The sequence below is a fragment of the Scleropages formosus genome, chromosome 13 (genome assembly GCF_900964775.1).
Source record: "Scleropages formosus chromosome 13, fSclFor1.1, whole genome shotgun sequence".
In the NCBI taxonomy this organism is placed as follows: domain Eukaryota; kingdom Metazoa; phylum Chordata; class Actinopteri; order Osteoglossiformes; family Osteoglossidae; genus Scleropages; species Scleropages formosus.
In genome coordinates this window covers 28,480,560-28,495,539 of record NC_041818.1, presented here as the reverse complement: position 1 = coordinate 28,495,539, position 14,980 = coordinate 28,480,560, and the positions used below count along the sequence as shown (strand labels likewise).

General features: G+C 47.0%; 1 protein-coding gene across 23 annotated transcripts in view; it reads right to left on the bottom strand.

Moving 5' to 3' along the window:
• ahnak (AHNAK nucleoprotein) overlaps nt 1-11,578 on the bottom strand; it is a 41,569-nt gene extending 29,991 nt beyond the window's left edge. For 11 of the 23 annotated variants that reach the window (XM_029257194.1, XM_029257201.1, XM_029257197.1 and 8 more), the window contains exon 1: nt 11,403-11,576. The gene's annotated coding sequence lies outside the window, so the exon portion shown is untranslated. Of the gene's footprint in view, nt 1-11,402 lie in introns of all 23 variants that reach the window. The other 12 variants (XM_029257212.1, XM_029257206.1, XM_029257208.1 and 9 more) reach the window with 2 other exon arrangements.
• Between the last annotated feature and the right edge of the window lie 3,402 nt (nt 11,579-14,980).

Here is a 14,980-nt window from a genome sequence, read left to right as displayed (position 1 = left end):
CGGTGCTTTCCACCAGATCCGTGTCTTAAGGATTCATTTTGTGTGCTTGCTGGCAGAGGCCATTTTGTATCTTGCCGAACACCAAATTATTATAGGCCCCATTCCAGACATGACAAACTCATACAAAGAGCCAACAAGTGACAGGACAAAGGTCCTAGAGAAGTTTACAGGTAACTTTACAGCTTCCAATGAGTCGACTCGCTACGCGTGCAAATTAAACCGAAACTGTTTAGATTGGTCAGAACTAAAACTTTTTCCAGCATTGCACACTTCAGTTTACAAGAAAATCTTGCATTATGTTTGTGGGGAAAAGGATTTTCCACTGCATCCTGCAGAATGACAAATAATTAACCAGCGTCTCACTTGCGTGTACAACATGGCCTCACGTATGCACCTGAAAGTAAACAAAGAAGGGAAACACTCCGTCAAAATAAACTAATAGAGCTACTGCTTTGACTCAGGGTCAAGAATCAAGTCTGGCGGTGGAAGTAATTTGGGGAGGGGTCTTCAGAAGGCAAACCTCTGACCTTCCATCAGCCTTCATGGGTAAAAAGCTGCCCGAGGCATAATTTCCGTACGGCGTAGTCATCCACTGTGAAAGGAGCCCTACTCGCCCCACACTATTGATGACTAACAGCACACATCAAAAAAACAATCATTAATAATTTGAGAATATCGTTTATAATCGACTATTAACCAATTATGAGTTACTTCAACACGGTTCCCTTGAACCACTTTCACTGTGTACAAAACCCTTTGAAATGTAAATACTTCCTGCACCCATCGAGCTAAAAGTCCTCCAGTTGATAACACCCAGCTGGAATTCGACACCTTCTACAACAGAAATCACAGGGTTCACAATTAATCAAGATCGAAACTAAGCTAAGACTCAAACTTGGAGTATGGCTAAAAGGAGCAAAACCAATAATCTCTTGTGCTGAGTTGTTCACTTTTCTGTCCCCCAATTAAACAGCGGTGTTCTGAAGCCTTCGAGGCAGGAGATTCAGTCTGCTGGGACACCTCTCACATGGAACCTCAGTAACCATGTGAGCCTTGAAGAAAGATGCTTATCAGTTGTAGAGATGTTTGTACAGAGCCGTTCTGCAACACGACACCGGGGGCGGGGATGCTGGATGGACAGAAATCTAATTTCTCATGTCACCTGGAGAAGAAGCATAGTGGAGAAACACTTTGGCAGTTACAGCTTTTCCTTTCAGCCCAGGCCACCAATCTACCTGGCTAGACTACAGCCATTTGTTCAGTTTCAAACACAATAATTCAAAGCAATTTACAATGTTAAGGTTACAATTATTTACCCATTTATACAGCTGGGTAATTTTACTGGAGCAACTGAGGGTAAGTACCTTGCTCAAGGGTACTACAGCCAGAGGTGAGGCTCAAACCTACAACCTTTGGGCCCAAAGGCAGTTGTCCAATCCACCTTCTTCGCAGGTTTCATATGGCCGCTTCCCAGTTTACACTTTAAAAAGGTTCCTCACTAGAAGCCAGTCATTGCTTAGACAAGACCCTTCAGATCTACTCCAGCTGCAACCATCTCAGCCCTACAGAGAACCACCAGCCAAAGAGCCATCCTACTCTACCTGTGAAAACATACCTATTTCATAGACATCTACAGGTGAGACAGCTTCATATTTATACAACGCTGCCATACCTGCATTGTGTGTCAAATCTCCATCCCTTCCCCAAGGGCAGAAAAGCGGACTATTGCAGAAAAACCTTTGTTCTAGAACACACTGTACAGCTTGCATCATACACAAAAGCTGGAGAAGGGAGGTTCATTAAAACAGTCACGCACGTTTTAAAGTGCACTGATGTTGTATTTCGGATACTTACAGCCATTCTCGAACAAATGGGAAACAAATGGGGAGCTGACTGAGTTCCCACAGAACAATCTTGACGACTTCCAACCTTTTTCCTGAAACGAGTTTCTCATTGTACCCAAGCTGTGAGTAAGTGGAGGCCAAACCCAAAACAGTCCAACACTGTTCGAATCCATTGCTTTTTGTAACTCAGGAAAACATGGTATTAACCCATAAATGATTCCAGCATGTCCAGCTGTAAACCAGCCTAATCTGCACAAAACCAGCATTCTTCTCTCACCTTTGGGTGTTCTGTGAAACAGGATCTCATGAGATCTGCACTTCAGTGAAGTAATTGATGGTTCCACCATATCCCTGCAGCCCATAACAGAGGAACATGCAGGAATAAACTGGAACCCAATAATTACTCAGTCATTGTGAGGATTTAAAAGGGTACAAACACTGCTTTGATTTTATTATTTTGGCACTAGGGCATATTATAACTAAAGCGTTAACCAGAGATTGTTACCTTGGCACACACCCTTAGTGAGACAGGCATATACAGTAATACAATTACAACTACACTCAATTCCATTCTGTGCACTGATCCAGTACTGGAGCTCCTAGAGTAGCTTACTCTGTAATAAACCTCCCATCCCACAATGATCATGCAGCAAGACATTTTAGAGAACCCATAAATCTTACTATGGTAAGTTGCACACATTTGTTTCAATAATCGGCGATCAGTATTTCCTGCTGCCACGCCCTGGCTCACAGTGAGGTTGGTGACAAAGGTCCAGGGATTCAGGGCGGCGGCGAAGGACAAGTATTCAGAGACCCACTGCTGTTTGCTCACAGGCCAGCTGTGTACACTGCATACGCACACTTGCCACCCAAAAGACTGCACAATGGAATTACCCATGGGACGCATCAAAAAGGAGGGAAACGGACAGAAACACTCATCCGCAGCATCGCCGCTGGGGCAGCACGTTGTTTCTGATTAGATGTTCTCACATGAGCTCAGAAGACAGCTCTGCAATAAACAATGTAGTATGGTGGCATGACCCCCCTGTGTCCCTCAGAGCTGCTGAATCTTTTCCAGTATACAAGAAGGGTCTCAAACCATCTCTTTGAAAGCCACTTCTCTTCTGATAGCTCCATAAATAAGTCCAAGAGCATTTGCCATTATCATCTATGCGTTTGCTATCTGAATATTAATAATAATTCTTTTGTGCCAACTGTGGTTAAATCAGTGAATAGGGAATTCCAAAACTGAGATTTTAGATTGGTATACAATAGGTTTTTAAATATATTTTGACTGTTACTTTATTTCTTATTTATTGTATGTTATGGTATGTATTGTTTTATGCGAGTCCAATGTTGTGCACTGGCCGTGTCATGGCTGTCCAAGACAAAATTTCCCAGAAATGGGACAATAAAGTATATTCTATTCTATTCTATTCTATATCACTTCAACAGAAGCTACAGGAGGGATGTGAACCAGCAACATGCTGGTATCAGTCAAGCTGCGCGTCAATAGTCCTGCATCTAAAGCCCTTTGCCGTTTGTCTGATGCACTTTTGTTTGCTCTGAGTTGTGCGTCACTTTAGAAACGAGCATCTGCCAAATGCATAAATGCAAATGAGGCAATCATTCAATTTCCAAAACCACACATACACACACAGAATTGCAACAGATATTCAGTGATCTTGTCTTGCACAACAGGGCCTCTTGCACCGCTACAGGAATTGGCACGGAGCAAGGGAAGGGCTAGGATTTCAAATGCCACCTACTTATCTGCCCACATCCTGTGATCAGCGGTAACGGGTGACTGGCCACGTCTGGCAGGCTGATGGGGCACCCATGGAGCGCGGGAGCAAGAGAGACACTGAAAACCTTGTGGCTGTCAGCACAAAGTCCATTATAATCCAGGACACACTAGTGCATTTCAAAAGGACACAAAACACATGTGCTCACCTCAACTGGTCCTTTAAAAAGGAACCTTGGTGGTGAAGGTTCTTATTATTGCTGCTGTTATTATTATTACTCTCTACCCCCAAAAGAAGGGCAAAAGCTGTCGCGATGTGATGCAAGCTCCAGGATCTCTGAACAACCCCAAGCAGCAGCATCATGGCAAGGATCTACCTAGATGCCGTTTCGATGGAGGTACAGCTTGGAGCACGCCCATGTTGAGAACATGCTATCCCCAAGCTAACGTATGGTTAGGGAGCAGAAGGGCCCCACCCTGGCCTGCCTGCAGTCACACACATTCCTGCAGCAAGCGCCAAGCCAACTGGAGCAAAGCCCGGCCTCTCCTGCTGTGACTAACCGAGCAGCAATGTGTGTATGTGTCTCTCGGAGAGGCCCACAGTTGGACAAGACCCTCTTTCACTGAGGTCTAGAACTACCGGGGGGGCGGGAAACAATCAAGAGCTAAATCAAAAGGAGGTTGGCAATAATCATCCAATTAATCTCATACGATAAGTTCCCCAGATAAGGCTGCTGTGTTGTCCCACCCTGACACCAGAATGAAGGGTGGAAAAAAAAGACAAACAGCTGATAAAACAAATTTACTCATTCGAGACAAATGACTTAAGTGCACTGCGAGGACGGGCCTGTAGACGCTGACGTGCGCCGGAGCTGAAGCGCAGCTGGAGAGAACGGCGGGCCACGGCCGTGCCGCGGCCACGCATCTTCTCAAGCCAGGCGTCCATCTTCACGCTGGAACTTCAACACGAGCTGGTGAAGAGAGGCTTCCAGAAACCGAAGAGGACATGTGGATTTGTCAAGCTGGTTGCAGCTAAACTGTAGGTTTTCCTGCAGCCTGTTAGCGATATTTGTCCCAGGCGAGCGCGCCACCACGTTCGGAACGATCGAGCGCCTGCAGCCAACCCTCGTGGATCGGTGACAAATAGCATTGGAAAAAAACTGATCATTTCACGCGTTCGTCATTCCGCTATCGCTACTCTTTCTCCCCAATAATCCAGAGAGCAGCGCTTGCCACTTAAATTGTACCACGCCGAACGACGCACTGCGCCGTCCACTGCTGCGTAGGAAAGCCCTCAGAACAATACAAGCCACTGAAATTTGTTACACATTTTAATTTTAGAGTGAATGTCATTAAAAAAAGGAGGAAAAAAAAAAACTTGGCTCCTGCCATTAGCTAGTTTGCTCAACACAATGACACGTTGTGTACTATTACATGCTCCAAATGACCTTCCTTCTACGAAGCCTTCTTAGACGAGAAATTGGGGAAATGTGCTTCAATTTGTGAAAATGAACTCTTACTGCCGAGATCAGACACTGCTCTTTACACACTTGGGTCTCTGTGACGGTATTTTTTCAAGTTAACAGATCCCACTTGACTCCACTCAACAGCATTCACATGGGCCCAATTGGAAACCCATCAAGGAGGAAGAAAAAAAAATGCTTCACCAGATAGGAAGGTAAACATATACTTTGATCAGATTTTTAATAGGATATAAGTGGAAAAAATCATTTTTAGATTATGCAAATTTTTAATCAACAGAACTGTAAAGGTATTAAAACATCACAGGCCGCAAGTTGAATATAAAAAGAAAGCAAAAGAAAGAAATGGTGAATTTCAAGGTGCACAAAGAGGAAGGAAGGAGAAAAGGAGGCGGTGCTTATACTCTGGCGTTGGGCATAGAAGGTAGGGCATTGGCTGCAGAGCTTTGCTGATGAGGCAGGCACCACACCCAAAGCCTGCTAAGGCAAAGCCAGAGAGGCAGCTACACAGTGCCCGCAAACCACAGCGCCACCCAGAGTCACCAGGAGCACAGTGCAGCTTACCAGATGAGAACTGAGTGGCGTGCCCAGACGATGATTCACAGAATCTTTCTTACAACTGATTAAAACTAAGTTAGTTCTGAACCTCATTTTAAGAGTGCAATCACTAAAAGGCTTGGAAAGATGATAACACTGATCATTGTAACAGCTGTTCAAAATTAATGAGGTCAATAATTAACCTGAACATACTTTGCAAAACTTTTCGCTATTAACAAAAAAAAAAAAATGGCCACAAGCCATCAGCTTCCATCACTGGTTTAATGTTATTTAAGTCATGTGATACATTGAAAGAGTCACTCAATAAAGCACAAATTAATTAGGCAACTGGCTGGAAGCAAAAGCAGCCCACAGAAGGGCACTCAAGGAGCAGGCGCAAGGCAGGTTCTCCAGGTCTCTCCTTAGGAAGCCTTGTCGTTCTGTACTTCTGCTCTCTTTCACCAACAGCACAAGAAACTGGACTAATGGAGCGGTCGGCAGAACCTCCACTGTTGAAGGCTGCTCCATCGTAGAGGTAACGTATGGAAGCGTTGGGTGGGGAGCGCATGTACGTCTGCACAAGCGTGAGCTCCACAGCACTGGACTATCGAGGGTGAGGCTCGCCTGCAAGATCATCAACCAGTTAATGGGGGACTGACTCAGGGTTGCACAGCTAGAGGGCCGAGGGCAGTAGGGCGTTTCAGGCTCAGATTCAGCCCTTGGTTGGTGCACCGAAGAATTTAACCGAATAAGACACTGCCGAATATAGTCTATGATGCCGTTCCAGGCACTAATTAAAATATATCCTCCAACACCTGCACCAGCCCAGTCACCAGAGGAACAGCAAACGACAGAAGGCAATGAAACTCAAGGTATGATCCTGAAAAGGTTCATTATGACAACTTTAGCTGCACTCCAGAGTTCTTCCCAAGTTAACAAAATAAATATGTACATAATTCCACCCAGTATTGTGTAAGATTTACTCTAGTAGGTGTGGCTAAAGCTGCAGTTTGTTAAATCTCTCTAATAAACTGCGCTGGAGTGAATCATGCATGTTTACCGAACGCAAGCGTGCATCACCACGTTTTAATAGGACACAAACACCTCCCATGGGCCAGCTCCTTACACAGTCCATATGCTTCTGCTCTGCTGCAACCTCCACAATGCAAAATACCTTTCTAAATTTACATTACAAATACTGCTCCCCGAGCACGCGAGGCATCCGCCCCCACGGGCTCCCCAGCGACTGCCAAGCGGCTCTGCAGAAGAGTGGCCGCAAACACGCCAAATAAACTGACCAAGGACAGAGCTGAACGTGCAAATGCAGACGGCCGACGGAAAAAAATCCGTGTACGTGTGTGAGAAATTACTGGACAGTGAAGATCCCCAGTTTTCCAGAAGTGACAGGAGAGTTTCGTATCACATTGTCATGTGTCAGACAACGTTGCGGTCGCCTACAGACAACACATCTTCAGATTTCCTCAACCGTTCACCTGGCCTGAGGTTGCAGTTATACACTTTACCCTCATGTTCAGTCATCTTGACAGTTACGGGCCTTTCATTGGTGGAACGCAATATTAAAAGGATAATAAATGGTTTACTTGGTTAAGAACGTTGTTGGTGTCACGCTGCAAGCCTAAACACAGAATTATGACTCAAAGTGCAGGCACTCGGCATGCCTGATGAACATCGTCATTATTGAAACATCTACTACAAAAGCAATTCTTCAGAAAGTTTCATTCGTCTCTGAACCCAAGTACCCACATCCTTCTTTGGAGGTTTTTTCATACACCCATGGGTATTAAACTAATGGAAGAGTGCTAGGGTGCGACACACACACACACACACACACACACACACACACACACCTTCAGAGGAGACCACTTTCTCAGTGCAAAGACTGTGTAAAAGGAGTTTGCACACATGGGTTGCAAGAGCATCTTCTCTGGCCTGCAATATTCTCAGGACAAAAAAAAAAAAAAAAAAAGTTTTGAGAGTTTCTTGACACACCTGGGCTGAACCATGAGAGCAAACAAATGTGAGGAACACAGCAACGACAGCTGTAGTCTATAATAGGTGAATTCCTCTTCGAGTACCTGGATATTCCACTAAAACATACCTTTTTGGTCAGGAGACTAAAACCATGACACATGTTTGCACTACATGCGATAGATCAATCCACCACACCTAGTAAGCAACTCAACTGTCTAGAGAAAACTGAAAGTTGAGAGCAACAAGTGAAAAGCAGAAGATACCCGAATGGCCATGAACAATCGCCGCAGGCTCTTCCTCAACACACCAGACAGACAGTCCCACAGGTTTCAGTCTGTTTGCCTCCCTGGATGTGCAAACCCGACCGTTGCTTCCCCCAGGCGAGCAACACGGAGACAAAGACCCGTTGCCGCCACAGTCAACACAGCTCAGAAGGTCATGTGAACATCAAGCTACAATCCATATTTAACCGACATTAAAAAGGCGACGTACAGCGGCAGGAAGGGAAGCTAGGGCACGGCCCAAGATGGCGTCATGGAAGCAAGCCTGGGCCTGGAGAAGAGCAACCTGTGCTTGGGTGGGTGTGTGCGCGAGAGATTGCGAGAGGGAGGAGGCCCACCGTGTGTTTAAACCCTCTGGCTGTACAGCAAAGCACTCTCCTCAGCGAGCTATACAGCTACATTTTCACCACGACGTGTCCGGACGCATGACCGAAAGTCAACACAGACACAGATGAAAGTTTTCCAAAATAAATGAGGCCAATTTCGTAAATTTGGCAACCAGCTGTTCTCCCGTTCGTATGCCGACTTCATTTCGGAGCGGCTGCATACGCAGCTCGGCTCCGCTGCCATCGCCGTTGAGATAAGCGGCTATCGGAAGCCGTTCGACGAGTCCGCCGACAAAAGACAATGGAAAGCGGAGCAAATGGGTCCCATTCGCCATCCCGGATAGCAAAGGTGGCCACACCCAGCGGCGAGTGGCTCCAAAACGTGCAAATCAAACAAACACAGCCACAGGGTTGTATGTGTGAGAAAACAGCTGCGGCCTCCCGCCCTCTTTTCTGACCTCGGGGGGGGAGGGGGCTCCTCTCTACATGCCAGTAAGGAAGCAGCAGGGGAAACGCACGGAAGAGAGCGCGCTTTCCGTCCCGGGTCGGCCCCCGAGGCCCCTCACGGCCCCCTGCTCGGCGCAGCCCATCTCCGCCTCCTCACTCCCCTATCTGTGCTGGACAGGACAGCCGAAGCACCTCCGCTCCAGGGGACGTGACGCAACCACAGCTCCACACAACTTTTATCTGCAAACATAAATTATGACTGTGTTCCTGGAGAACTTCCCCCCTCCCCTGCTGCACACACCACTCCATTCAGTTTGGGCCTCGTGGTTCAAAATACCACGGTAATACTGACATTTACAGGAGAACGTAGAAGTATGGCATACACCACGTCCTTCTTGGCTGCGAGGGCACAAGTCCTGCTAAAAATAAGCTCTGAAGGTCAGGAACACTCAAAGGGCACAACATGGCGCAAAGAGTTTCATTGGCATTTACATGCGAACCCATGTTCATCTTGGAGGCTCTGCACGTGTTTCAATGACCCTAAGTCATAGAAAATGACCTCCAAAGTTTCTGATCCTCTGTCCAGTGGGCCTTTGGTTGGACGGGCTGAGAAAAATGGACCGAGAGGTGGTGCTTGTAAGTGTTTTCAGAAGTTTAAAGGGGTTCCCAAAGGACCACCACTGGAGAAGGCACCCGCCCAAAGTTGCATCACAATGCTGGCGAGTTGCACAAAATGTGAGAAGGTATTCAAGCCCTACCGATGCCCAAGGACGCAATAGGAACAAACTTTCCACACCCACCGTCACAAGAGAGCACAAGAGACCCGAGTCCTACACAGAAAGGTCGATAAAAACCCCAGAGAGCAGCATTTGCTCGAGCCTGGGTGTGGCAGAAGACAAGCGGAGGAATTCCCCAGCAGTTCCTCAACCCAACCCAGCAGAGCCACGCATCAAACTCAAGGGGATGGAGCCTTTCATAATCGGTGCCATATTTAAAACTCAGCATAGAGTTTATGGCGTTTTCACTCAAGCATTGCAACCTCAACAGAGTTGAGAACAACATTTGGATGCTGGATGTTGAGCCGTGTATAGAAAATGAGCTCCGAGTGGTTTGGTAACTAGCTATTTAAGCACTTAGCACATTTGCGGTGCTTTGTGGATAAAACTCCTTTTTCACTCTCCGTCGTAGAAAAACTGCAGTTCTCCGTCTTTGCACAGAAAAACCTGGTTTCAATTAGTAAGTCTTTCCAAACCACTGCATTCCATTACCCCCCCCCCCCCGCCAGTCCGGTCCGGTCCCACCCCTACCCGGCCCCACCCCCATCCCCCACCAACCCCCCTCGCTCCTGCTCCGCACCCTGGCCATGGTGCCAGGTTAAGAAAACCTAGGAAAAATTGCGAGAAGAAACTAAGTTCGCCCACAGCTGGCTCTCCTGGACCCCGGCACTCCACCCTCCGCACACCTTCAATAAAGACCTGCTTGTCGGGAGGCGCTGGCGCTGCGTGAAGAGCACAGTGGTTCTAGAAAACTTACATAAGAGCAGCACGTCTGTGATAAACATGTTCTTGTGCGACATAAATGCGAGCATTTTGTTTTTTTAAAAAAACAAAAGTTTTTGCCATTTTCTGCAGCCCCATCTCCTCAGAACCCCATAGTGAAGAAGAGGAGGGGCTGGAAGGGCAGGACTGACCACGACATGACAAAGGGCTGTAGCGTCTCCAAAGAATGATGAAAGGCAGTGAGAAACTAACATGTGAGGCATGTGAGTGTTGAGTAACTTCTCCCATGTCATTGGTAGATCTTCATCACACCCCACCGCACTCATCCTCATCATGGTCATCTCTCCCCTCCCTCCTCTCCTCTCTTCTCTTTCTTTGCATTTCCAACAACTTCTCCATCAGCACTACATTGTACCCAATGAATTTTCCGTACAAGAGCTGCCACACCTCTCAGCACAGGGAACCAGGCATCGGTGAAATGCAAAAAAACAAGGAGAACTTTTGAAGAATCCATCAAAAGAGCAAGTTCTATAATGTACAGGATTTAGATGAGGGACTTGAGGAGCACCAGAGTCCACACGGAGGGTCTACACACCCACTGCACAACATTGCCCACTCATGTTAAAGGAGGAAAACTGGGAAAGTACAACAAACCCAAGGAAGTTCTCACATTCCATAATATCCAAATTCACCTCAACTCAATGCAAAAGTCTCCACACCCTAGTCACACCCAGACACCGCGTGTCTCATCTCCAGCACACGCATACAGAACCGTCCATGCACAGCCAGCAGCAGCAGTTTAGATGTGTATGGCTATATAATCATGTGTTAAATACATATTTAAAAGTCAGAGGGAAAGAGAACAACGCGTTGGGGTCTATCTGAAGATGTTTGGAGATGTTTTGAGCAGCTTGTGTTGCGAAGGGGTTCCGAGATGTTTGGAGGTATCTGCAGGTTTTTGAGGTTTTGATACATGTTTGCAGATGTTTTGAGGTGTTATGGCATTTTATTAAATTGCCTGCAGGCAACTAGGGCGTTTTTGGAGATGTCTGGAGCTGTTTTGAGATGTGAGGATCTGGAAGAGTTTGGAGATATTTTGGATCAGGTTGCCTGTTTTCTGAGATGACTGAAGTGTCTTTACACACATCTGGGGATGTTTTTGAGCTGTTCTGGGGCTCTTTCTTTGCTGCCTGTGTCTTCTGGAGGTATCGGAAGGTGTTTCTGGAGCTGTGAGGTGCAGTGCTCACTCACCTGGGTGCAGGTCTTCCTCACTCACTCACTCACTGTCTCCTCATCTTCTTCCTCCCGTCTTGGGCTCCTCTTTAGCTGCACCCCGGCGAGCGTGACGCTTCTAAAATGACTTGTATGAAAAGTTGCTTCTCTTCTTGCTCTTCTTCTCCCCCAGAGTGTTCTGACTACTCGGGCGCTCCCTCTTCTCTCCCTCTTTTTTTTTTTTTTTTCTCTCTCTCTCTCTCTCTCTCTCTCTCTCTCTCTCTCTCTCTCTCTCTCCCCCTCCCCGGGCTACAGGACACTGCCCCGCCACGCGGGTCTGGCTCTCGAGCTAGGGGGCGGGGCCGCACGGGGGTACTAATTCAGCGCGAGCAGGGCGTGTCCGCTCGTCTATTGGTCCCACCCGGAGCCCCGCCCGGACCGCGACCCCACCCGCCGCAAGAAGGCACGAGCGCAGCGCGCTCCTCCCTTTTTCCTTGACGAGTTTGGACATTTCGCTCCTCGGGTGAACGAAGGAAAAGAGTTGAAACTCCCTCACGTTAATAAACGGTACTTTTGCGAAACGGCGGACATAAGTATGCGAGCAGTGAAGCGAAGTCCATGTCCAGTAGCTCATATGCGTTTCTTTTCGTTTGTCCCGTTCTAAACTAGCAGAATGCAGTTAAAACGGCTTGCGCTGGACTGGTCACGTAGTATTTTCAAACTGCTGAGATGTGGTCCTATTCTCCTCTCCTCTAGTCGAGCAAGAAGTAATTGCGTTTTCTTCAGACGTTCTCACTTCAGCTACTCAGTGAATCCAATAGGACGGATGAATTCGAAAGGGTCACTTGTGGCCACACAAACGGCCCTATATTCTTCAAACATGATATTAACATGTTCAAGAAGAGTAAAAACGGCAGGCAACGATATATATATATATATATATATATATGTATATATATAATGCTAGCAATGGAATTGTAACCATAGTGTAAGCACTATCACCTATCTCTGTACAACATACTAACAAAACAAACTTTCATACGATGCGGTCACTTGTTAAATTAGTGTCGGTTCTATTCAGTTTTACGAAACTGAAGCGCTGTTTGCCTGCCAGACTAGTTGTGACGCCACAAGTTGAAGCTCCAGTACGAACTCGTTTGAGCTGTACAGGTTAATCGAGGCTAAGTCAACCCGGGGGTTTAGGCGTGTAACCAGACCTCGGGAATTAGGCCCTTCGGCCGTCCTGCAAGCGATCTGCACGGTGCGGGACCGCGAGGGTTCCTTCGACTGCTCCGGCAAACATCACGGTGGAGCCAGGCCGTGGTCCAGATCCCGTCATTAAGACTGTACCGGTAGGAGGTCTCTGCAGGGTCACAACAAATGACATCATAAAACATCATGACTTTCAAACTGTTTTGGATGTCAGAGGAAGTCTGTATTGGGATGCATTTTATAACCTTGGTAACATGTACTCACTCTTACCACAAATGATGACTTTGCAAGCACTGGGCAAACCAGGACTTGGAACGTGTTAGTCCCTCCCTCCTGAGTCATCACCTGAACCAGATTCCTCACCTACGGCTCGCTGGGCCCAGCACCCAACAGTCAAGAGTCTCAGACAAATCAGTTCAGCTCCTGAAGATACAGCCTTATAACATCCCCTAAGGCACCTGGCAATCATGTGTGACATAATAAAAATTTGAGCCCAGAGTAAGTTGAGTGATGAGTTTTATTCACATGATAATGTTACATGCTGGAAATTCTGCATTTCGGTAAAAAAAATCCCTTGCATCTGCCATCAACTGGCCGGTGAAGATCGATCTCCCTCAATCCACCTATTAGCTTGCACTCTGTACAACTGTGGTATCCAGGTGTGGCAGTGAAATAAACCAGATGCCCTAAATTTACTCGCATTATGAGATTTATATAAAGACACGAGAGTAGAATTCATCTGGCCTTGTACAGCTTGTCTGGTCACCCCACACTGCTGGCAAGTATGTTCCAGACTGCTTTTATCCTCTGGAGAAAGAAATGTTGCACATCCATCCATCCATCCATCTATCCATCCACTCTCTTGATGGATTGTAACCTTGCCATAATGGAGGGAGTTGAGCACCCTGGGAACCTTAGGCCTATATTGTCTGGAGCCTTGCGCTTCTTGTAGGGTCATCAGTGGCAAATTAGTCAAATGAGGGGGAAGAAAAAGAACAATCTGAATAAATGACATCTGTGGCAGCTTTAACCTGGCTTTACGAGAACTTTGCCCAGACTGGGGTCACCAGGACCCAGCCTGGAGCTGCACCTCAAGCCTGGACTCGCTGCCAAGCGCCTGGTGGATTGGTGACCTGCTCAGCTTGCCCAGGTTGACCTCAGAAATATGACTTGTAGGCTCAGGACCTGAGGCAAGGTGTCAGGGTTGGGTGCAATGATTGTCAGGTAAATACAATAAACAGGAGGAGTCTGGGTGGCTTAGATCATTGCAGAAACAGAAAAATACGACTCCATGTTATTCAAATCTCTCGACGTTCACTGAGCCTTTGTGTTCAAATCAAGTCTCTGCCTGCTGCACGATTAAATTACCAATAAGTTGAGAGCTGAAACACTTACCAGCAAAATGCATATTTAATAAAGCTGTTTTTTATAACCAGCAGCGGTAGGTGTAGTTCTCCTCTCAACGTGCTACAGCAGCAGCGGATGGGCTCAAACACGTATTGTGTACAAGTATGATTAAGAGTATGAGGTGCCTCAGATACCTGTACTTCTGGAAATAAATACCTCACAAAAGAACCTGACCTGCTAAAATGTTTCGCTTTTCTTTAAATCAGGCCAAAAAGGAATGAGTTTCCAGTTTTGTTTCCATCATCAAAAAAGGAAGTTGGAGCTCCAGCGATGGTTATCACGGTATGTCAAGTTCTGCAAGCAGCAGGGCGTTGCCACTTTACTTCGGCGCTGTCGGCTCATGCAGGTGAGAGGTTCACTTGAGCATCTCCTCCATTAGCCCCACGATACCACTGTCGTGGTGAAAGCGCGGTCAGGCTGACCGGTTGCTGGCAATATTTCAAAGGTCACACGTGCCGTATCTCTAAGGCTTCACGGAAGGCGATGGACCTGTCTTGTCTTGATGGACAAGGCTGATTCCTGATCTGTATGGAGAATACAAATCGCTGGAGCTCGTTGCTTATAAAATGTGCATGTATGAGAGCGAGAGCCGCATGCGGAGCTGGGAGGCGCCTCGCCGATCTGGTTGTGCTCCTCAGACTCCTCGTCATACTTACCGAGAGTGCCAAGCGGCTTCGGATTCGATTAGGTCACCCTCCCCCCCTCCCGGGACGTTCGAAAAGATGGCGCATTCTTTCTTTGGCGCAGAGGAGCGCGGTTGTTTATTGTCACATGGAAATAATAACTCGTTGCAACACAGTTTGTGGAAAAAAAATGCGTGACTTTTGCCAGAATTTTCAGTTTTTCCACCGTAGGAAAGCGCAGAGCCGCACGCGGAGCTCTCCAAGCGCGAAGAGCGTCCAAGAGCACTTGCACCGCTTCCACGGTCTGTCTGCGGCAGTATATTATAACTGCTGTAACACTGCTTCAACACATTGAGTTATGCGCTGCCTGTGTGT